The following is a 24,079-nucleotide window of genomic DNA, read 5'->3' on the forward strand; positions in this document are numbered from 1 at the left end:
CTGATCACCAATAAAAAGGAGAGTGTACAACAAACACCAATTCTGGGCTGCTGATAGGCTTCTTGAGTCTTCAGAGGACCAGTTTTTGTAGGATCATTTCAAAGTCATTTCTACATCATACAGTACCGACAGAAGTTCTTCCTTTTGCTGAAGTTTTCAGAAAATCCTCCCACAAAGCGGGATCCCAAGTTGTCACCTACAATTGCTATGACAGCCCCTTGCAGTTTCTCACCATCATTCAAAATTATTCCAGATTCCTTAATGTCCCTTAACTTGATAACCCGCACCGGCCCGTGGACGGGCCGTCGAGGGCGTGGCTATACTTTTATTACCCTTTTTAAGCTTTGTTTTATAACAAATATTCATCTGACTATCATAAACTATACATCATTTGAAAGCTAAAACACTCAAGAATCATGTTCTAAACTTGTTTTTGCAATCAATACACCAGAGAGGAAAGGGTTAAATTAAATGCAAAAGGACTGCTCATTTGAAAATGAGCAAAATGAACCGCTATACTCATCTTTCATCTCGTATGGTTCAGATCAGTTCGGAAGAATCCAAGAAACAACAGCATACATTTCAATGTAAGGGTCCACTCTTCAAAATGCATCCCACTTTTTAATCCAAAACAACGAAAAATAGGGGAAAAAATGAAATATCCTCCTTTGTTTACATGCGCGTTTCGAGAAAGAGTTCGCATCATGTTCATTTTCAAAGAAATATCGATTCTAATCCATATTCCAACACTCAAAAGCCATCTCACCCCTGTAGTTTAGACTCTTCCGGATGAAATGAGTCATCCCCCTTCTCTCTCCTTCAATCACAGTCTCTGTAATCGATCAAAATGCCAAGGGACCGCCTGACAGGCTTAGAAACCTGTCAATCTCGCATCTCGGTTTTTGACTGGATAAAGTCTGGATATAGCCAGCCAATGTGTAATCGGCAATGTTTTGATGGATGTGAGTATTAACCAATTAAAACACGATTGCAGTGATTGACAGTTCTCAAGCAGATTTGTCAAATACAAGTGCGCAATGTTGTCGTTCGCTCGTCCGCTTCTGCCATTTTACGCACAGAGCGCATAGGCTAGGTATTGGTTTGCAACACGGAGCTCGTATCAACTCATAGATTTACTCCAAAGTTATATTTGACAATCTCCATCATGGATCGTCCTCTACAGAAGGGTTTTTGTGGTGTTGAGAGTATTTTTGGAGGAAGTGATGAGAAGCAGCGACGAAGAGCAGCAGAAAGACGCAGAGAGATGCATCTCAGACAGAGAGAGCACGGTGTCGAGCGTCGTCGATTCGGCAGAAGAGGAGATGTTTGTTCATGGACTCGATCCCGTTTTAGATCGGTAAGTTTCAACACATTTTCATTAATTGTTATGTTTATTATTGGCAGTTTTTCTGTTCATGTAATGTTTTTGATTATAAAATGACGATGGACATTAGCTACTAGCAAAGACAGAGGCTACACGAGCAGGTGATAGAGATGTATATTATAACGTTACATAAAGAGAAAATATTTATATCCCACACATTATATTTATGATGCATTAAATATAACAATAATGGAAGGAAAGGATTATAAGAAGTCAGGAGAAGATGTGTTGATTATAAAATAACAGTGGAGATGACTAGCAAGATATGAGATTACAGTGATACGTTTATATGAATGAATGGTGCATTGAATATAAATATAATGGAAGGAAAGGAGTACAAGATGTCAGGTGAAGATACAATAAATATATATATATATATATAGAAAAAAAATAATAATTACTAAGCATTTTTAATATTGAGCATTATAATGATGATAAGGTATGTGACATTTGATATTGTAATAAGATGGAATATTGATGCTGCTAATAGATGAATGTGACTCAAACTGAAATCCTCTTTTGTGTGTTTGTGAGTGTGTTTTCCTGTGCTGTAAAATAGGCCTTCAACTGAATCAGATGAGGAATGGAATCCGGAGTCCAGTCATGAGCGACAAAGGAGACGCCGGCAGTCATCGTCATCTTCTGCATCTCCATCTGAATCTGCTTCAGCTACCAGAGGCAGAGGTACAGGTACAGGTACAGGTAAAGGTAAGGGGGAGGCACAGGTAAAGGTAAGGGGGAGGCACAGGTACAGGTAAAGGTAAGGGGAGAGGAAGAGGAAGCGGTTGCTTTTTGTTTTAGTAATTGGATATTCATTGTAATTGTTTATTGTAATTTATTTGAGTAAAAAACACTGTTGCAATAACAAATGTAATTTTTTTTTCTTTTTATATATTTTATTCATTAGTAAAACAATCACTTTTGGAATGTATAAATGAAGTGAGGTTTTTTTCCCCACTATTTTTGCTATTATAAATGTTCAAAATAAAGAGTATTTTGTTAAAATGTTAAAATGTTGTGCTGAAATCATTTTTTCTTGTGTAGTTTGATGGGCAGAATAGTTCTGAATGGATAAACATGTATGTATTATGTAGTGTTTACTCCTTGTGTCATTTGGTAACCAGGTGTCCATTTGGAGTCTCCAAGTGGCCTTTTGGATAGGACGCCTAGACTTTTCTTGAATAAAAGCTTACAGGAACTAAATTTTTGGGAGTATCATCCTCAAATTTGAATCAAAACATGGTCAGACATTCAGTTTTATATTTATGGTGTTTTCAGGCCCTTAACATAAAATTCTGATACATTTTCCCCTAAATGAAGTTTATTCAAAGAAATCGTGAGTCAATTTCATGTATATTTTACCTTGTTTTACTCTGTTCCTATGCTACTTTGAGTTATAATGACTCTTGGGTAACAAAGTTTCAAGTGTCTAGTTTAAAAAAATATCAGAGTTATGAAGGTGGACCATAGGGTTCAAGAGCTACAGAGATTTGTATTTGGGTATGTCGTTTTCAGAAAATTCTCAAAAATAGGGGCGCTGGTTAAGAGGTTAAATCATTAACAAGGCAAGAGAATACCAAGTCTTGGCCAAAAGCAACTGTAAATCCTGTTCAATCCAAAGCATCACTAACTGCATCGGATCTATAGAGGACCTATTATATGGAAGAATTTCACCCAAGGTAAGGTATACAGCCAGAAGTTTATGATCCAAGGGGATTTGCAACCTCAAAGGCATCCTGGTACAGAATTATGGAGAAAGAAGATGGAACTGCTGAACAAGAGTGTTTTTCTCCAATTCTTAGCATTCTGGACATCTTCAAGAAACACTGTAAACCCAGATTTTGTTTCTAATTAAACTTACGATCGATCATTACTTATTCTTTTATGTTTTAACCCAAATTAGTTGACTTTTCTCGCAAATCACGTGGAAAACCTTTGCCCTATACCACTTTAGTTTTTTCACAAGCTGAAACTAAACATGTTGAGTTGTATTAACATGGAACCCTAACTTTTTACACAAGCTGAAACTAAACATGTTGAGTTGTATTAACATGGAACCCTAACTTTTAACAAGCAGAATCACCGAAGGAAAGAGAAACGCAATAACTACAACTGACTTCAGCCACAGCTGAGATTAAATCAACTGAAGATAAAATAAGACATTAAATCTCTGAAGATCTCAGCAGAGGAGGATTAAACAACTCAAACAGCATTACCAGCTTCACATATTACTAACCAGATTTACTTTATTTAATTTCCGTTTGAATGAAATCAAGTTGTATTTTAAGTCACCATGATGGTGGTTAGTGTTTGCTTTTGTTGGGCTCTTTACCCTTGACTCTTTAATATTAGATTTTCTCTGGCTGCTGTAACTGTGTGTTTATAATGCACATTAGTTGTAGCAAAAAAGCCAAGAGAAAATGAGATCTAGTGATGAGATTGTAATCATTGTAATCAATTGTGACCTGAATCCCTGATCTGAATCAGTGTCAATTATTTTGGCGGAATTGTTTTAATTAAATATAGTAGCATTGTGACTTGACAGCGTGAGATCCAACAGTGTTAATCAAATAATATAAAGGATTAAAAAAAAAATAGAAATAATGTAAAGAAAAAGTTTAATGCACTTAGACATCAAGACTCAGCGTATGACTCTCGACAATGGTGACAATTAAATTAAATTAAATTAAATGCTTCTTGCTGCAGTGCATGCTGGGTGCCACCAATCAAAACTCAACCACATCCCCCAGCATGCATTGCGGCATTAAAAAAATTATGCAGCTGGATTTTTTGTAGCTTGTTTTATGCTCAGAGTTGTTCTGGTTATCATGATATTTTGTTTGATTGTCACCATTGTTGAGATTCATATCCTGTTACTTGATGTCAGTGTGCATCAGGTTTTTGTGCACTAAATATTTTTTTTTAAACAAAGTATATTATTTGATAAACAACACTGATAGATCTCATAGTGTGAAATCTAATGGATTATATTCTGAATAAAATAATATTAGAAACACAACAACTAAAAAAACAAAGCATAAGATACTGATTAAGATAGGGATTCAGGCTTTTATTGCGTGATTATGTCATTGTTATCATCATTAAACAGCTAACATCTCCTGATCTCATTTTCTCTTGGCTTTTTTGCTACAACTACAGTGCATTATAAAGACACAGTTACAGCAGCCAGAGAAAATCTAATATTAAAGAGTCAAGGGTCAAGAGCCCAACTAAAGCAAACACTAACCACCATCATGGTGACTTAAAATACTACTCTTGATTTCATTCAATTGGAAATTAAATAAAGTAAATCTGGTTAGTAATAAGTGAAGCTGGTAATGCTGTTTGATGAGCCCTGATGCCCAGAGGGCACTGCACACCTTTTGAAACGTAAGCGGCCGCTACAGCGTCTACTATCCATCTGGACAGGCTCTGTTTCGAGGAGGCGAGACCCTTGGTGCACCAAACGAAACAAAAAGCTGTTCCGAACGCCTGAAGGAGGCGGAGCGCGTAATGTAAACCCTCAGCGCTCTGACAGGGCAGAGGAGATTCACATGACCTTCGCATAGCCATGTCTAGGTCTGAGGATGACTTTAGAGTCATTCGGTCCGAACTCAAGACACGACGCGCTGACAGACAGCGCATGCAGGCCCCCTACACGTTTTACTGACGACAGTGCAGTCAGAAAGACGGTTTTCAGTGATAGATATTTCAACCCCACGGAGTCTAGTGGTTCAAATGGAAAAGCTTTCAGGGCCTCGAGGACAAATGAAAGATCGCACATGGGAACCGACGGGGGGCGCGGCGGGTTCATCCTTCTAGCTCCTCTAAGGAAGCGGATGACCAACTCATGTCTTCCCAATGACTGGCCGTGCGTCGATTCTGCGAACGCTGCCACGGCCGCCACGTATACTTTGAGCGTTGATGGGGACCTTCCCTTATCCAACAGCTCTTGTAGGAAGGTGAGCAGATGCGCCACCCCGCATGTCCGCGGGTCCAGACCTCTGTCGGTGCACCATCCAGAGAACACCGACCATTTAGACACGTAGAGCCTTCTCGTGGAAGGGGCTTTAGACTGTGTGATCGTGTTCATCACTCCTTCTGGCAGGGCAACGAGTACCCGTTGATCAACCATGCATGCAGAGACCAGCGCTCTGGATGGGGATGCCAGATCGTGCCGCGAGCCTGAGAGAGGAGATCTGCCCTCACCGGAATCGGCCACGGAGCTGTATGTGACAGCCGTGCTAGTTCCGGGAACCAAATCTGATTCTCCCAACGCGGAGCACCGAGGAGCACCGAGTGGCGCGTTTCCCTGATTCTCTTGATCACCTGTGGCAACAGAGAGACCGGAGGGAAAGCATATAGCGGGAGGCTGGGCCAAACCTGGGCCAGCGCGTCCTCGTCCTCCGAGAAAAACGTTGGGCATTGAGCGTTTTCTTTTGACGCAAATAGGTCGACTTCCGCTCTGCCGAATAGGCGCCACAGTTTCTGGACCGTTTGGGGGTGCAGGGACCATTCCCCTGGGGGAACATTGTCCCAGGACAGTTTGTCTGGGCCGTCGTTCAAATGGCCAGGCACATGCGCCGCCCTCAGCGAGCGCAGGTGCATCTGAGACCAAATAAGGAGGCGTTCCGTCAGATTGCAGAGATTTCTGGATCTGACACCGCCCTGACGGTTTACATAGGATACCACAGACATGTTGTCCGAGCGGACAAGAACATGCTGGTCCTGTATGAACGGGAGGAAGCACTTCAGCGCATTTTCGACCGCTATCATTTCCAGACAGTTTATGTGAAAACCCTTCTCCTGGTCTGACCACTGGCCAAAGGCCGGTCTGCCCTCGAACAGCGCGCCCCAACCCGAGTTGGACGCGTCTGTCGAGATGACTTTCCGATAAGAGATGGTTCCCATCATTACTCCCTGCTGGTACCAGTCGGCCACTAACCAGGGCTGCAGAGCTGCTATGCAGGCCTGAGTCAGTCTGATTTTCTGGCCGCCAGACACCCAGGCTCGGCGGGACACGCGAGCATTCACCCGCGTGGGAGCGGGCGCATGCGCATGCGCAGTAGGCCCAGCTGGAGCACCGCTGCAGCTGATGCCATACAGCCCAACATCCTTTGAAATGTTTTCAAAGGGAGAAAGCTGCCCTTCTGGAAAGATGCGGCTAGGTGGCGAACACGGTGCGAGCTGTGTCGATAAACGAGCCGTGATGGTTACCGAGTCCAGTTCTATTCCTAGAAAGCAAATTGACTGGCTGGGCAGTTATGACCTCTTGGTCCAGTTGACCGTGAGACCCAAGCTTTCCAGATGACTGAGAAGCACTGTTCTGTGAGATAGCAGTTCTGTCTCTGACTGTGCCAATATCAGCCAATCGTCCAGATAGTTCATTATTCGCAGCCCCTGACTTCTCAGGGTGGCGAGCGCCACGTCCATGCACTTTGTAAATGTACGGGGTGCCAGGGACAGGCCGAATGGCAGGACGGTGTATTGATATACCTGACCGTCGAAGGCGAATCTCAAAAATTGCCTGTGACGGGGTACTATCTGAATCTGAAAATAGGCATCTTTCAGATATAGAGAAATAAACCAGTCCCTCGGGCAAACGTGCGCGAGGATTTTCCTGGTCGTAAGCATTTTGAACGGTTCTTTTCACAAGCACTTTGTTCAGATGTCTCAGATCTAGGATAGGTCAGAAGGCTCCGTCCTTCTTGGGTACGAGAAAATATCGGCTGTAAAAGCCTGACTCGCTCAGAGAAGGAGGTACCTTTTCTATAGCCCCTTTGCACAGCAGCTTTGCCATTTCTGCGTGAAGTAGGTGTGCTACTTCCGCATTCACTATCGTCGCGGTCCGAGCTTGAACCGGGAACCTGACAGGGCGATACATTTCGACGGCGGCGGGTCATGCAGAGTTAGGGTTAGGGTCATGCAGAGTGCCCGAGAGGGCTCTGCATGACGCGCGAACGGGGACACGAGGGCGGGGTAGCTCTCTTGTAACGTAAAGAGAGCTAGCCGCGTGCTCGGTGGTCGAGCAGAACTGGAACAGTGTTTGTACGAGGGCGCGCGCACGAGTAGTGGGCACGGGACCTACATGTAACACAGATGATGCCCGTCCGGGTCATGCAGACAGCTCGAGAGTAGTGATCGACCGATGTATCGGTTTACCGATATTTTCCCCGATATTTAAGCATTTTCCCATTATCGGGAATCGGTTTTGTAATATCGGATTTTCCGATAAACGGCGCCATCTTGTGGCCGTTTTGAGAATTCCGCCATTGCAGCCCGCGTCTGAGGAGATCGGTCAATAACAACTCTGTGCACAGGTAAAGTATATGTTCTACTTGCTTTGCTTTAATTATTCAACTTTATTTAACATAACAGACATGCATGCAGAAATGAGATTTGAGACATAAATGCCTGATATAGTTTATTTATGCAGCTTGGTTCTAAAAAATTGAGACGAACTCATTGAGCCACGTAGCGTAATCCGTCATGTCCTTCCCCAATAAAGACGTAACTTTACATGAATTAAATAAAACAGACATGAATGAGTGCATGTTGAAAATAAAAGCGCTGAATTTAATTCTCTATCTGTTGTATTTGCTCACCATTAGTCTCGAAAAAAAAGTTCGTTCATATTGCTGAGCACTCACTGGGTTGATGATCAGGAATGCTCAAGCACGGCCACTGAATGAAACTTTTGACAAGATTATCTTGTTTAAACACCCTAGATTATATTATCATTTACTACATAGCAATTATTTCGCTAATACACATCTAAATATACCGCTTTGTGGAAATTATTTATTTATTATCTGCACGCGAGATCGCGGTTGAGTAACGTATAGCCTAATGTTATAGTTATGTGTAAATGCATAGATAAACAGCACTTTGTCATAAAGCATTTCATGATCTAAACCGACAAAAATATTAATAATAATTAATAACATACTAGTTGGAAAATGCAATGATGTATATGCTGTTTTGTTTGTTACTTTCCTGATGTTATAGGCTAATATTACCCAGTGAATTATTCCTCACTCTTAGTTTAAACCTATTAAACGGCACATAAACCTTCTAAAACTGTTTAAAATGAATTACATTTCTGCAAAGGTGATATGACTCCCCTGTCAATTATTTTTTCCATATGAAAACATTAGACTTTTAACATTTATTTTGCCTATTGTTAACATTGTTGCTGCTGATGCTTATAAATGATATGTATAATTTAGATATAAATTATATAATGTAATAATATAAATGTTTTTATTGTAATTTGATTAGTTTACCATTTATGAAAACAAATAAACATATCCAAATATGTTAGAATAGTTTTTGTGCTTTATTTTTTACCTCATCAAAGCTTTTATTTTTAAACAAAGACATTTAGGGGGCTTTTACACTGGGCTCGTTTGCTGCGGTCCGAGCCCAGGCACGATTGTTCCCGGCGCCCGCCGCAGCGTTGGTCTGGTTTCACACTCAACTTGATTCTGTCGAACTCTGGTGCGTTTGCGTGCATCTTACGTCATTGCAAACGTGCACGTGATAGAAAACACGACGCAGGTCAATATATTGTGTTTTTTTATTAATTTGGTGCTATTATGCATAGCTGTACAACGCAGGTTAACTGTGTGTGTGTGTGTGTGTGTGTGTGTGTGTCTGTGTGTGTGTGTGTGTGTTTGTGTGTGTGTGTGTGTGTGTGTGTCGCATAAACTTTCTTTCCGCTGCTTGCAAATGGACTCTTTTGAGGAGACAGTGGATTTCCATTAATTTGTTGCCCTGATTGCACGCACTATGCGCGAAAACAATGCAGACTCACTCTTGCTCGTATTCAAGGTAAATCTTCATCCCTTACGTGTGTTTTATTTAACTAAATACATCATAATCGGCTAAAACGCATGCGCAGGACACTTTACTTCCTGAAGAAGTGCGCACCTGAGTCCGTGTTGCTTTCACATACACGCGAACCGCAGCACGGTTCGGGAGCAACCGAACTCAGACCACCTCCTCCAGGTAGTCTCGGGTTCGGGACCCAGTGCGCACCCGGGTCCACATGACATCGTTCACATTAGCGATTTTTCATGCGAACCGTGCCCCGTTCCGAACTAAACTGCCAGTGTGAAAGCCCCCTTAGTAACAGTGCACTTTATTTTTTGGACTCAGACCCCTCTATTTATTTGTGTATAAATACAAAGGGTTTTTTTTTGTATGCAAGGAGGGAGTGATTGTTATAAATAAAATGGTTTGTTCAGTTCATTTGTGTTGTAATAATTGTGCCAAAAACAGAAGTATAACAGTAAATAAATATTGGTTCTGCATATCAGTTATCGGGCACATACACATGCAAATAATCTGTATCGGTATCGGTTATAAAAAATCAATATCGGTCGATCACTACTCGAGAGTGCTCTGCATGACGCGCGAACGGGGACACGAGGGCGGGGTAGTTCTCTTGTAACGTAAAGAGAGCTAGCCGCGTGCTCGTACGTGTCCCTCGGCCTCATTCTCAGATGCGACGGCAGTGAGGCTCGTGAGCGGCAGCTGCGCGTCGGTGAGGAGAGGCGGGGGGTGTTGAAGGCTTCAAGTCGAGCCCGCAGGGTCGACAGCGGAAGCGCTTCACAGAGCTCGCAGCCCCAGAAGTGCGAGGCGTCTTAAAAAAGACACTCGCTGCTCTTTTAGAATAGGTTTTAGCAAGGTAAAGGATAAGTCGCCGGATAGCGTAGCTCGCACGGATGGCTAAAGGTGGCGAAGACGGCCGGCCTCCTCAGCGCTGTCCTAAGCTGGCTGTCCGCTGTTCGACGGCGGCGGTGGCTTCTCTCAGATCCAGCGATGCGAAGAGCTCGCTGAAGAGACGAAAAATCAGGGAAGTCAGCCTACAGCCCCTAGTGTTATACGCTAAGCCACGCCCATTCTGGCGGGCTGTGACGCTATGAAGGCGCGGGCGCCCTTCATTGGGCGTGACGTCACGCCGGGCTCACTGGTAGGCTGCAGCAGTTACCCGCAGGGCAGCCAATGAGCACGCTAGATGGGCTGCTCTAGGTCTGCTAGCTGCTGCACTGCGTTGACAAGGAATACAAAATTAAGGATAATTTTTTGGCTTCAGTATCTCGAGAAGATGAATCTTCCCGTAGCGTAAGCTAAACTTACGCAATACAAGAGAACCTCTCGTAAGAGAACGTCTCAGGTTACGACTGTAACCTATGTTCCCTGAGAACAGGGAACGAGACAATACGTCAACGACGCTATGGGGAACGCCTCAGGCGTGACAGGTGTCTGAAATCACTATCAAATCACGTCAATCATATTGACCGGCGACAGCCCGTGAATCATTAGCGTGAATGATTAACGTGCGACCTGGAAGTATAAAAGGGCGCCTTGCAAACATGACAAATCACCTTATCGTTTGAAGGGACTGTACGGTAGGCAAGCACCGTGGCATGGCAGGGAGACGTATTGTCTCGTTCCCTGTTCTCAGGGAACATAGGTTACAGTCGTAACCTGAGACGTTCCCTTTCGAAGGGAACTCAACAATACGTCAACGACGCTATGGGGAACGATATACCAACGCCGCCATGCTAAGGGGAGTTCATGCCAAGTGGCAGTGACAACTGTCAGAACCAGCAACTTCAAATGAAACGCTAGAACCACTCACCCTCAGGTCACACTGGGCTGTCAGTGACAGCATTCCCTACGGTCATAGCCCAAGCTACAGCCTCACAGAAAAACCTTCATAAACATGGTTAAATGAAAGGTCTACCTGGGCCGGCTCCGGGCCTGGAACCTCAGCTTCCAATTAGAAGGGGTCCCTTCTAGGGAATGTGGCTAGGGAACCCAAGGGAACCCCAGCCAGTCACTATTCAGGGGAACGTACTCACCCCGAAATGCCACCAGGACGGCCTGACCTGGCGCCAGTACATAGACACTTCGTCAGGCCAAATCCTGTCTGTCTGAAGACAGAGCCTCTGGACAAATGCCTTAAGTAAGGCATCCAACCCGAGGGACTGCGAAGCTGGCAGTGAACCACTCGGCCCGGATCTCAGAGACGGGATATCCCGGAGAGTATGACTCAGCATAGTGCTTTCCGACCCTTGCTAGCGAGGGGAGTTTCTCTACTCGATCCACGGATCAACCCAGTGTCTGTGTTTCAAAACACTGAGGAGGCCTGTGAAGGCCTAAGTGCTGATCTAACTGGGAGGCCTCATGAGAGGCCTACGACCGTCTGACCAGACTCAGGAAGCCGCATGCTCATAGAGACCCTCGTGAGGGGAGCACAAGGTCTGCCTGGTAGGCAAACCAGGCTGTAGGCAGAAAAGGTTCCGGGAGGGAACCTTTAGCAGAGAATGAACACTTTAGCGAGCCAGGGCGCAAGCTCGCCTACAGCAGCTGCCTATTAAGGCTAGCTGAAACTGATAGCAAGAGACCACTAGCTTCATAAACCCAGCACCACTAGGGAGCGTTACAGGGAGGCCCGGAGAGGCCTACTACCTGATCCTTTAGGGAGGCACGTGAGGCCTACTACCTGATAACCACAGTACGTGGGAACTCACCTTCAGGGAGGCCCGGTGAGGCCTGCTACCCTACGACCACAGTATGTGGGGAGCTCACCTTCAGGGAGGCCTGGAGAGGCCTACTACCTGGTAACCACAAACTGTGGGAACTCACCTTCAGGGAGGCCTGGTGAGGCCTACTACCTGACCGTTCTCAATCAAGGAGGCCTGGAGGAGCCTACTACCTGATAACCCCAGTATGTGAGATGCTCACCTTCAGAGAGGCCAAGAGAGGCCTACTACCTGATAACCACAGTACGTGGGAACTCCTCCTTCAGGGAGGCCCGGTGAGGCCTGCTACCTTACAACCACAGTATGTGGGGAGCTCACCTTCAGGGAGGCCTGGTGAGGCCTACTACCTGGTCACCACTATCTGTGGGAACTCACCTTCAGGGAGGCCTGGTGAGGCCTACTACCTGACCGTTCTCATTCAAGGAGGGCTGGAGGAGCCTACTACCTGATAATCACAGCATGTGGGGAACTCACCTTCAGGGAGGCCTGGTGAGGCCTACTACCTGACAGCCAAAATATTTGGGAGCCCACATCCAGGGAGGCCCAGAGCGGCCTACTACCTGACAGCCACAATATTTGGGAGCTCACATTCAGGGAGGCCCAGAGAGGCCTACTACCTGATAGCCAACGTAAGTGGGAATTCGCCTTCAGGGCGGCCGGGTGAGGCCTACTACCTGATAACCATCTTAAGTGGGAATTCACCTTCAGGGAGGCCTGAGTGGCCTACTACCTGATAACCACTGGTAGCTTTGAGCCCTGAGTCCGGGTGAAAGTATAAGGTGGCCTGCTAAGGCCAGCCAGCTGGGGACTCGCATATCAGGGAGGCCTGGTCGGGCCTACTAGCTAATAGCAAGTCATATTCTGCCATAAAGTACACTGTTGGAAACCATACTACACAGCATAATTCACTAATGGGCTTCCAGTAGCGCTATAAGGTATGTCCCACAATGTTGGGACTCACCTCCGAGGAGGCCTGTTTAAGGCCTACTACCCATCAGTGAGTCAACTGCCCGAACCACCAAGGCCAACCACGTAAAGTGAGCTGGCCTACAGTGCCCTCTGGGGGGCTGTCCAATCAAGGAGGCCTGCTGAGGCCTACTACCTAATGGCGCAGCCTTCGTTGGCAGAAAAACTGTTTACACAGCGCCTACAGCATCCTGGTGCCTAATCACATTGCCCATGGCAGTGTACTCCGCAAGAAAGCTAGCACCCTTAAAACAAGGGGAGTACAACATACGCCACTCTGCCTCAACGGAGGCCCCAATTAGCCAGGGGCCTACCATCTATGCATGGGCGTCAGCTCAGGGCAATGCTCTGGCTTCAGGGGAGCGTACTTCGACCAAAGAAGAAGTGAAGCTTACTTCATACTCGACCCGAGCCATAGTGGTGCGAGGTGGGATAAAACAGAACTGGGAGTGAAGTGCTCAGACCTACCCTGTATCACAGGGGAATACTCACACCTCACCCTGAGGTTACCAGGGTGCGGGCCTGCCAGCGGCTCTAGGGGTGACAGAAATGTATCTGTGCCCAACCTAGGGGAGTGGGACTTGAATGAAAGCCAACCACCTACAACCTAGCGCTCGAGCAGTAGCTCAGCGAGGTGAGTGAAGCCTAAACTGGCGGCCTAAATCCGTAGGCCAGTTCTGCATGGCAGGGTCGGGCAGGAAACCCAGTCTTCTTCGTGAAGCGAAAGACGGCCTAACCCTGCTCAATAAAGACATATATACCACGGAGGCCTGTTTGAGGCCTACCATGTCCTTACAAACCATCCTCAGCACCACGCTGCATTACTCTAGTCACCCCAGAATGCAGAGAAGGGGGCGGGCCTTGGCCTAACGACTCCCACGGGAGGAGGCTGTTTATACAGGGATGCTAGAAACCAACATTCACACAGTGAAGGGTCAGAGGAAGAAATGCTAAAATTTTTAGCATGGTAAGGGCCTGCCTGCAAGCATAGATCTATCTGAGGGCTCGGAGGAGCCACAGCCTTACTAAAGAATATAGTCTGTATTATTCCATACAAAGGGCTGCAGAATCGCTCAGCCTAATGAAAACCCAAACAGAGCTCAAGGGGCGACATACTCAGGAAGAAGTCAAACGGACCTGTGGGCCGGACATAAGATCTATCTGAAGCTCTAGCGTCAGTCAACACTCTAAGTAAAACAATTTAAAGAGAGAGACCAACCACTCTACCCTGAGGTGGCTAGCAGCCCGAAGGCTAACACAGTTACCGTTCTGGCCACCTAACGGGGAACTTCAGGGCCCTGATAATCCAATAAAGTTCTCTTACCTTATTACCTTGACATGACCCCATGACTCTATACAGGGAACGAGGTCTGTAGAGAGATACATTTCGGAATTTTTATTCACAAAAATTTACTCTTGAAAAGACCAGACAGCTCACCTGCGGCGTGCGGAGTGAAGACTCGCCAGATAGTTCTTTATGAACCTGGGGTCCCCCACTTTACATGCCTGAAAGAGGCGTTTCTACTAACCAAGCCTAGGCGGGCCATTGGAACATCGTTCTTATCATAGGCCCAGCGCCAGGCCTGATGTAATGAACGTCTGGGGAGTCAGAAGAGAGGAGAGGGCTGGATTCTCTTTTTAATGAAGCCCTCCGGGGAGATTATCCATCAGCGACGCTGTATGCGCTTGTGCTGGATAACCTCCCTCAGATCCCTCTTCTAGCGGGAGTCACGCCTTTCCTGCGCCCTGTTCCTCCACAGAGGGGGCGCACGAGAGGCGACACTGGCTCTCTGGCCCTGTCTACGGTCCTCAGATCGTGAAGGGCCAGGCCCTCCCGCCTGCCTGGGCGTGGAACCGGATCTCAGCGGTATGTAGGTTTTTTCCTAAAAGCAGCTGAGCGCGCCTTCGCCTCCCTGAACTTCCCAAGCCCCGCCTCCACGGCGGGGCCAAAGAGTTCAGAGGGCGAAACCGACGAATCGAGGAGAAAGGCCTTCTCTTTCTCCTCAACGTCGGCCAGGTTTAACCAAAGCTGTCTCTCCGTGGCCACCATCGCCGCCATCGACCGACTGATCGTGGCAGCGGTTTGTTTGGTGGCCCGGAGCGCAAGAGCCGTGGTTCGGCGCGGCTCAGTAACTGCCTTAGGGGACAACCCTGCCCCCTGGTCGAGATCCTGCAGCAGGTCGGCCCGGTATGCCTGCAGCACCGCCATGGTGTGCAGGGAAGCACCAGCCTGCTGTACATTTAATTTTCTTACCGTTTCATTGAATAGCGTTTTCAAACAGACAGTCCCTGAAGACGATGAGATGATTTGTCATGTTTGCAAGGCGCCCTTTTATACTTCCAGGTCGCACGTTAATCATTCACGCTAATGATTCACGGGCTGTTTATTAATAATAATAAAGCAAGATACCCTCCTGAAATATGTGAGATGTGTGGTTTATATAAACTGCAAAGGTAAAGTATAAATTCAAATTATTATGACCGATGTCAAGGGGGAGGAGAATGTATACGTGCGTCACGTTTAGTCAATAAAACACTTCCGCATAGGATACACCTGTGTATCCTTGCTCATAACTCCTCTGAAAGCCTCCTCACTCCTCGATCCTCGACTCCTCGCGGTGCAATTAGAGAATTGAGATGTCCTTCCAGATGGCTGTGCTTGATTGGTTTCCGGGTCATACGATGGAGGACGGAGGAGCGAGGAGACGAGGAAGGATATTGAGAAGTACCCACAGATTTTCTGAACGAAGAAGCAGGATGTGGAAGTTGCTCTTCGTTTGGGATAAAACATATACATAAGTGAAGCAAGTCTTAGCAGAGGATGGTTTCGATCCATCGGCCTCTGGGTTATGGGCCCAGCACGCTTCCGCTGCGCCACTCTGCTGTAAACCAACCCAGATTGTTCTGAACGAACTAGCAGGATGTGGAAGTTGCTCTTTTTTGGGATAAAACTGTGAAAGACCTTGGCTTTAGTGACAACAACATCATTGGCATTTAAACAAGGCCAGCACACAAAGTAATCTGGATGAACGACTACTTCGACAGGCCACTGGGACACGATTCGCTTGCCCTACTAATTGTCCTTCAGGTAGCTTAGTCAATGACGCATTTGAACAGGGCACACACACACAAACTCACAGATTTTCTGAACGAACAAGCAGGATGTGGAAGTTGCTCTTTATTTGGGATAAAACATATACATAAGTGAAGCAGTCTTAGCAGAGGATGGATTCGATCCATCGACCTCGGGGTTATGGGCCCAGCACCCTTCCGCTGCGCCACTCTGCTGTAATCCACATCAGATCGGAAACGAACCCACAATTCCTGTCTTAGGAGGCCAGTGCCTTATCCATTAGGCCACCGGGGCTGTGAAAGACCTTGGCTTTAGTGACAACAACATCATTGGCATTTAAACAAGGCCAGCACACAAAGTAATCCGGATGAACAACTACTTCGACAGGCCACTGGGACACGATTTGCTTGCCCTACTATTTGTCTATCTCATTCACGTGGCTTAGTCTATGAGGAGTTTGAACAGGGCATGCACACACAAACACACAGATTTTCTGAACGAACAAGCAGGATGTGGAAGTTGCTCTTTGTTTGGGATGAAACATGTCCATAAGTGAAGCATTCTTAGCAGAGGATGGTTTCGATCCATCGACCTCTGGGTTATGGGCCCAGCACGCTTCCGCTGCGCCACTCTGCTGTTATGCACATCAGATCGGAAACGAACCCACAATTCCTGTCTTAGGAGGCCAGTGCCTTATCCATTAGGCCACCGGGGCTATGAAAGACCTTGGCTTAAGTGACAACAACAACATTGGCATTTAAACAAGGCCAGCACACAAAGTAATCCGGATGAACAACTACTTCGACAGGCCACTGGGACACGATTCGCTTGCCCTACTAATTGTCCTTCAGGTAGCTTAGTCAGTGACGCATTTGAACAGGGTATACACGCACAAACTCACAGATTTTCTGAAACGAACAAGCAGGATGTGGAAGTTGCTCTTTGTTTGGGATAAAACATATACATATGTGAAGCAGTCTTAGCAGAGGATGGTTTCGATCTATCGACCTCTGGGTTATGGGCCCAACACGCTTCCGCTGCGCCACTCTGCTTTAATCCACATCAGTTCGGAAAAGGACCCACAATTCCTGTCTTAGGAGGCCAGTGCCTTATCCATTAGGCCACCGGGGCTGTGAAAGACCTTGGCTTTAGTGACAACAACATCATTGGCATTTAAACAAGGCCAGCATACAAAGTAATCCGGATGAACAACTACCTGACAGGCCACTGGGACACGATTCGCTTGCCCTACTAATTGTCCATCTCATTCAGGTGCCTTAGTCAATAAGGAGTTTGAACAGGGCATGCAAACACAAACACACAGATTTACTGAACGAACAAGCAGGATGTGGAAGTTGGTCTTTGATTGGGATAAAACATGTACATAAGTAAAGCAGTCTTAGCAGAGGATGGTTACGATCCATCAACCTCTGGGTTATGGGCCCAGCACGCTTCCGCTGCGCCACTCTGCTGTAAACCACCCCAGATAGGACTCGAACCCACAATCCCTGATTTAGGAGGCCAGTGCCTTATCCATTAGGCCACCAGGGCTGTGAAAGACCTTGGCTTTAGTGACAACAACATCATTGGCATTTAAACAAGGCCAGCACACAAAGTAATCCGGATGAACGACTACTTCGACAGGCCATTGGGACAAGATTCGCTTGCCCTACTAATTGTCCTTCAGGTAGCTTAGTCAATGACGCATTTGAACAGGGTATACACACACAAACTCACAGATTTTCTGAAACGAACAAGCAGGATGTGGAAGTTGCTCTTTGTTTGGGATAAAACATGTACATAAGTGACAAAAACATCATTGGCATTTAAACAAGGCCAGCACACAAATTAATCCGGATGAACAATTACTTAGACAGGCCACTGGGACACGATTCGCTTGCCCTACTAATTGTCCATCTCATTCACGTGACTTAGTCAATGAGGAGTTTGAACAGGGCATGCACACACAAACAGACAGATTTTCTGAACGAACAAGCAGGATGTTGAAGTTGCTCTTTGTTTGGGATAAAACATGTACATAAGTAAAGCAGTCTTAGCAGAGGATGGTTTCGATCCATCGACCTCTGGGTTGTCTTAGGCAATTTCTGTCTTAGGAGGCCAGTGCCTTATCCATTAGGCCACCGGGGCTCTGAAAGACCTGTGTTCATGTGCCCCCATTACTTTGGCTTTAGTGACAACAACATCATTGGCATTTAAACAAGGCCAGCACACAAAGTAATCCGGATGAACGACTACTTCGACAGGCCACTGGGACAAGATTCGCTTGCCCTACTAATTGTCCATCTCATTCAGGTGGCTTAGACAATGAGGAGTTTGAACAGGGCAAACACACAGATTTTCTGAACAAACAAGCAGGATGTGGAAGTTGCTCTTATTGAATATTTTATTATTTAGAAAACAAGTAATTTAGCTATATATTTGGACACAATTATTTCTTCTGTCTGTGACTTTGGATTTCCTCTGTGTATGTGAAAGACCTTGAATGGAATGTTGTTTGCTGCAGAAAATTCTATTCCGAGAAGTCACATGGTAAAAGACCTTTACCCAAAACTATCTATAGGGTGTGCTACCTTCTTTGGAAGAAGATTTATGTATATAACTCTGAACCAAAATATACTCGGGAGCGCGCTGGAAGGCCAGAGGGCCAGTGGGCCGGAGAGCCAGAGCGTTAGAGCGCCGTTCTATGGAACGGAACGGCGTTCGAAAATAAAGTCTAATTATTTCTGGCATCAAAGATCTCTGCGAAGTTATTTTTCGGAAAGATTGAAAACCACTTCACTCTTTGTTTGGGATAAAACATGTACATAAGTAAAGCAGTCTTAGCAGAGGATGGTTTCGATCCATCGACCTCTGGGTTATGGGCCCAGCACGCCTCCGCTGCGGCACTCTGCTGTAAACCAACCCAGATTGTTCTGAACGAACTAGCAGGATGTGGAAGTTGCTCTTTTTTTGGGATAAAACTGTGAAAGACCTTGGCTTTAGTGACAACAACATCATTGGCATTTAAACAAGGCCAGCACACAAAGTAATCTGGATGAACGACTACTTCGACTGGCCACTGGGACACGATTCGCTTGCCCTACTAATTGTCCTTCAGGTAGCTTAGTCAATGACGCATTTGAACAGGGCACACACACACAAACTCACAGATTTTCTGAACGAACAAGCAGGATGTGGAAGTTGCTCTTTATTTGGGATAAAACATATAGATAAGTGAAGCAGTCTTAGCAGAGGATGGATTCGATCCATCGACCTCTGGGTTATGGGCCCAGCACGCTTCCGCTGCGCCACTCTGCTGTAATCCACATCAGATCGGAAACGAACCCACAATTCCTGTCTTAGGAGGCCAGTGCCTTATCCATTGGCATTTAAACAAGGCCAGCACACAAAGTAATCCGGATGAACGACTACTTCGACAGGCCATTGGGACAAGATTCGCTTGCCCTACTAATTGTCCTTCAGGTAGCTTAGTCAATGACGCATTTGAACAGGGTATACACACACAAACTCACAGATTTTCTGAAACGAACAAGCAGGATGTGGAAGTTGCTCTTTGTTTGGGATAAAACATGTACATAAGTGACAAAAACATCATTGGCATTTAAACAAGGCCAGCACACAAAGTAATCCGTATGAACAACTACTTCGACAGGCCACTGGGACACGATTCGCTTGCCCTACTAATTGTCCTTCAGGTAGCTTAGTCAGTGACGCATTTGAACAGGGTATACACGCACAAACTCACAGATTTTCTGAAACGAACAAGCAGGATGTGGAAGTTGCTCTTTGTTTGGGATAAAACATATACATATGTGAAGCAGTCTTAGCAGAGGATGGTTTCGATCCATCGACCTCTGGGTTATGGGCCCAGCACGCTTCCGCTGCGCCACTCTGCTTTAATCCACATCAGATCGGAAACGGACCCACAATTCCTGTCTTAGGAGGCCAGTGCCTTATCCATTAGGCCACCAGGGCTGTGAAAGACCTTGGCTTTAGTGATGAACAACTACCTGACAGGCCACTGGGACACGATTCGCTTGCCCTACTAATTGTCCATCTCATTCAGGTGCCTTAGTCAATGAGGAGTTTGAACAGGGCATGCAAACACAAACACACAGATTTACTGAACGAACAAGCAGGATGTGGAAGTTGGTCTTTGATTGGGATAAAACATGTACATAAGTAAAGCAGTCTTAGCAGAGGATGGTTACGATCCATCGACCTCTGGGTTATGGGCCCAGCACGCTTCCGCTGCGCCACTCTGCTGTAAACCACCCCAGATGGGACTCAAACCCACAATCCCTGGCTTAGGAGGCCAGTGCCTTATCCATTAGGCCACCAGGGCTGTGAAAGACCTTCGCTTTAGTGACAACAACATCATTGGCATTTAAACAAGGCCAGCACACAAAGTAATCCGGATGAACGACTACTTCGACAGGCCATTGGGACAAGATTCGCTTGCCCTACTAATTGTCCTTCAGGTAGCTTAGTCAATGACGCATTTGAACAGGGTATACACACACAAACTCACAGATTTTCTGAAACGAACAAGCAGGATGTGGAAGTTGCTCTTTGTTTAGGATAAAACATGTACATAAGTGACAAAAACATCATTGGCATTTAAACAAGGCCAGCACACAAAGTAATCCGTATGAACAACTACTTCGACAGGCCACTGGGACACGATTCGCTTGCCCTACTAATTGTCCTTCAGGTAGCTTAGTCAGTGACGCATTTGAACAGGGTATACACGCACAAACTCACAGATTTTCTGAAACGAACAAGCAGGATGTGGAAGTTGCTCTTTGTTTGGGATAAAACATATACATATGTGAAGCAGTCTTAGCAGAGGATGGTTTCGATCCATCGACCTCTGGGTTATGGGCCCAGCACGCTTCCGCTGCGCCACTCTGCTTTAATCCACATCAGATCGGAAACGGACCCACAATTCCTGTCTTAGGAGGCCAGTGCCTTATCCATTAGGCCACCAGGGCTGTGAAAGACCTTGGCTTTAGTGATGAACAACTACCTGACAGGCCACTGGGACACGATTCGCTTGCCCTACTAATTGTCCATCTCATTCAGGTGCCTTAGTCAATGAGGAGTTTGAACAGGGCATGCAAACACAAACACACAGATTTACTGAACGAACAAGCAGGATGTGGAAGTTGGTCTTTGTTTGGGATAAAACATGTACATAAGTAAAGCAGTCTTAGCAGAGGATGGTTACGATCCATCGACCTCTGGGTTATGGGCCCAGCACGCTTCCGCTGCGCCACTCTGCTGTAAACCACCCCAGATGGGACTCGAACCCACAATCCCTGGCTTAGGAGGCCAGTGCGTTATCCATTAGGCCACCAGGGCTGTGAAAGACCTTGGCTTTAGTGACAACAACATCATTGGCATTTAAACAAGGCCAGCACACAAAGTAATCCGGATGAACGACTACTTCGACAGGCCATTGGGACAAGATTCGCTTGCCCTACTAATTGTCCTTCAGGTAGCTTAGTCAATGACGCATTTGAACAGGGTATACACACACAAACTCACAGATTTTCTGAAACGAACAAGCAGGATGTGGAAGTTGCTCTTTGTTTGGGATAAAACATGTACATAAGTGACAAAAACATCATTGGCATTTAAACAAGGCCAGCACACAAATTAATCCGGATGAACAATTACTTAGACAGGCCACTGGGACACGATTCGCTTGCCCTACTAATTGTCCATCTCATTCACGTGACTTAGTCAATGAGGAGTTTGAACAGGGCATGCACACACAAACAGACAGATTTTCTGAACGAACAAGGAGGATGTTGAAGTTGCTCTTTGTTTGGGATAAAACATGTACATAAGTAAAGCAGTCTTAGCAGAGGATGGTTTCGATCCATCGACCTCTGGGTTGTCTTAGGCAATTTCTGTCTTAGGAGGCCAGTGCCTTATCCATTAGGCCACCGGGGCTCTGAAAGACCTGTGTTCATGTGCCCCCATTACTTTGGCTTTAGTGACAACAACATCATTGGCATTTAAACAAGGCCAGCACACAAAGTAATCCGGATGAACGACTACTTCGACAGGCCACTGGGACAAGATTCGCTTGCCCTACTAATTGTCCATCTCATTCAGGTGGCTTAGACAATGAGGAGTTTGAACAGGGCAAACACACAGATTTTCTGAACAAACAAGCAGGATGTGGAAGTTGCTCTTGTTGAAGATTTTATTATTTAGAAAACAAGTAATTTAGCTATATATTTGGACACAATTATTTCTTCTGTCTGTGACTTTGGATTTCCTCTGTGTATGTGAAAGACCTTGAATGGAATGTTGTTTGCTGCAGAAAATTCTATTCCGAGAAGTCACATGGTAAAAGACCTTTACCCAAAACTATCTATAGGGTGTGCTACCTTCTTCGGAAGAAGATTTATGTATATAACTCTGAACCAAAATATACTCGGGAGCGCGCTGGAAGGCCAGAGGGCCAGTGGGCTGGAGAGCCAGAGCGTTAGAGCGCCGTTCTATGGAACGGAACGGCGTTCGAAAATAAAGTCTAATTATTTCTGGCATCAAAGATCTCTGCGAAGTTATTTTTCGGAAAGATTGAAAACCACTTCACTCTTTGTTTGGGATAAAACATGTACATAAGTAAAGCAGTCTTAGCAGAGGATGGTTTCGATCCATCGACCTCTGGGTTATGGGCCCAGCACGCCTCCGCTGCGGCACTCTGCTGTAAACCAACCCAGATTGTTCTGAACGAACTAGCAGGATGTGGAAGTTGCTCTTTTTTTGGGATAAAACTGTGAAAGACCTTGGCTTTAGTGACAACAACATCATTGGCATTTAAACAAGGCCAGCACACAAAGTAATCTGGATGAACGACTACTTCGACTGGCCACTGGGACACGATTCGCTTGCCCTACTAATTGTCCTTCAGGTAGCTTAGTCAATGACGCATTTGAACAGGGTATACACACACAAACTCACAGATTTTCTGAAACGAACAAGCAGGATGTGGAAGTTGCTCTTTGTTTGGGATAAAACATGTACATAAGTGACAAAAACATCATTGGCATTTAAACAAGGCCAGCACACAAATTAATCCGGATGAACAATTACTTAGACAGGCCACTGGGACACGATTCGCTTGCCCTACTAATTGTCCATCTCATTCACGTGACTTAGTCAATGAGGAGTTTGAACAGGGCATGCACACACAAACAGACAGATTTTCTGAACGAATAAAAAGGATGTGGAAGTTGCTCTTTGTTTGGGATAAAACATGTACATAAGAAAAGCAGTCTTAGCAGAGGATGGTTTCGATCCATTGACCTCTGGGTTATGGGCCCAGCACGCTTCCGCTGCGCCACTCTGCTGTAAACCACCCCAGATGGGACTCGAACCCACAATTTCTGTTTTAGGAGGCCAGTGCCTTATCCATTAGGCCACCGGGGCTGTGAAAGACCTTGGCTTTAGTGACAACAACATCATTGGCATTTAAACAAGGCTAGCACACAAGGTAATCCGGTTTAGTGACAGATTTTCTGAAACGAACAAGCAGGATGTGGAAGTTGCTCTTTGTTTGGGGTAAAACATATACATAAGTGAAGCAGTCTTATCAGAGGATGGTTTCGATCCATCGACCTCTGGGTTATGGGCCCAGCACGCTTCCGCTGCGCCACTCTGCTGTAATCCACATCCGATCGGAAACGGACCCACAATTCCTGTCTTAGGAGGCCAGTGCCTTATCCATTAGGCCACCGGGGCTGTGAAAGACCTTGGCTTTAGTGACAACAACATCATTGGCATTTAAACAAGGCCAGCACACAAAGTAATCCGGATGAACGACTACTTCGACAGGCCATTGGGACAAGATTCGCTTGCCCTACTAATTGTCCTTCAGGTAGCTTAGTCAATGACGCATTTGAACAGGGTATACACACACAAACTCACAGATTTTCTGAAACGAACAAGCAGGATGTGGAAGTTGCTCTTTGTTTGGGATAAAACATGTACATAAGTGACAAAAACATCATTGGCATTTAAACAAGGCCAGCACACAAATTAATCCGGATGAACAATTAC

General features: G+C 45.8%; 1 non-coding gene across 1 annotated transcript; it reads right to left on the reverse strand.

Annotated features, from left to right (window-relative positions):
• Positions 1-20,272: 20,272 nt before the first annotated feature.
• Positions 20,273-20,345, reverse strand: trnar-ccu (transfer RNA arginine (anticodon CCU)). Its single transcript has one exon. It is a non-coding gene; the product is annotated as a tRNA-Arg (tRNA).
• Between the last annotated feature and the right edge of the window lie 3,734 nt (positions 20,346-24,079).

Source organism: Siphateles boraxobius, unplaced genomic scaffold, assembly GCF_051911475.1.
Source record: "Siphateles boraxobius isolate OS27281-9 unplaced genomic scaffold, OSU_SipBor_1 39, whole genome shotgun sequence".
Classification (NCBI taxonomy): Eukaryota; Metazoa; Chordata; class Actinopteri; order Cypriniformes; family Leuciscidae; genus Siphateles; species Siphateles boraxobius.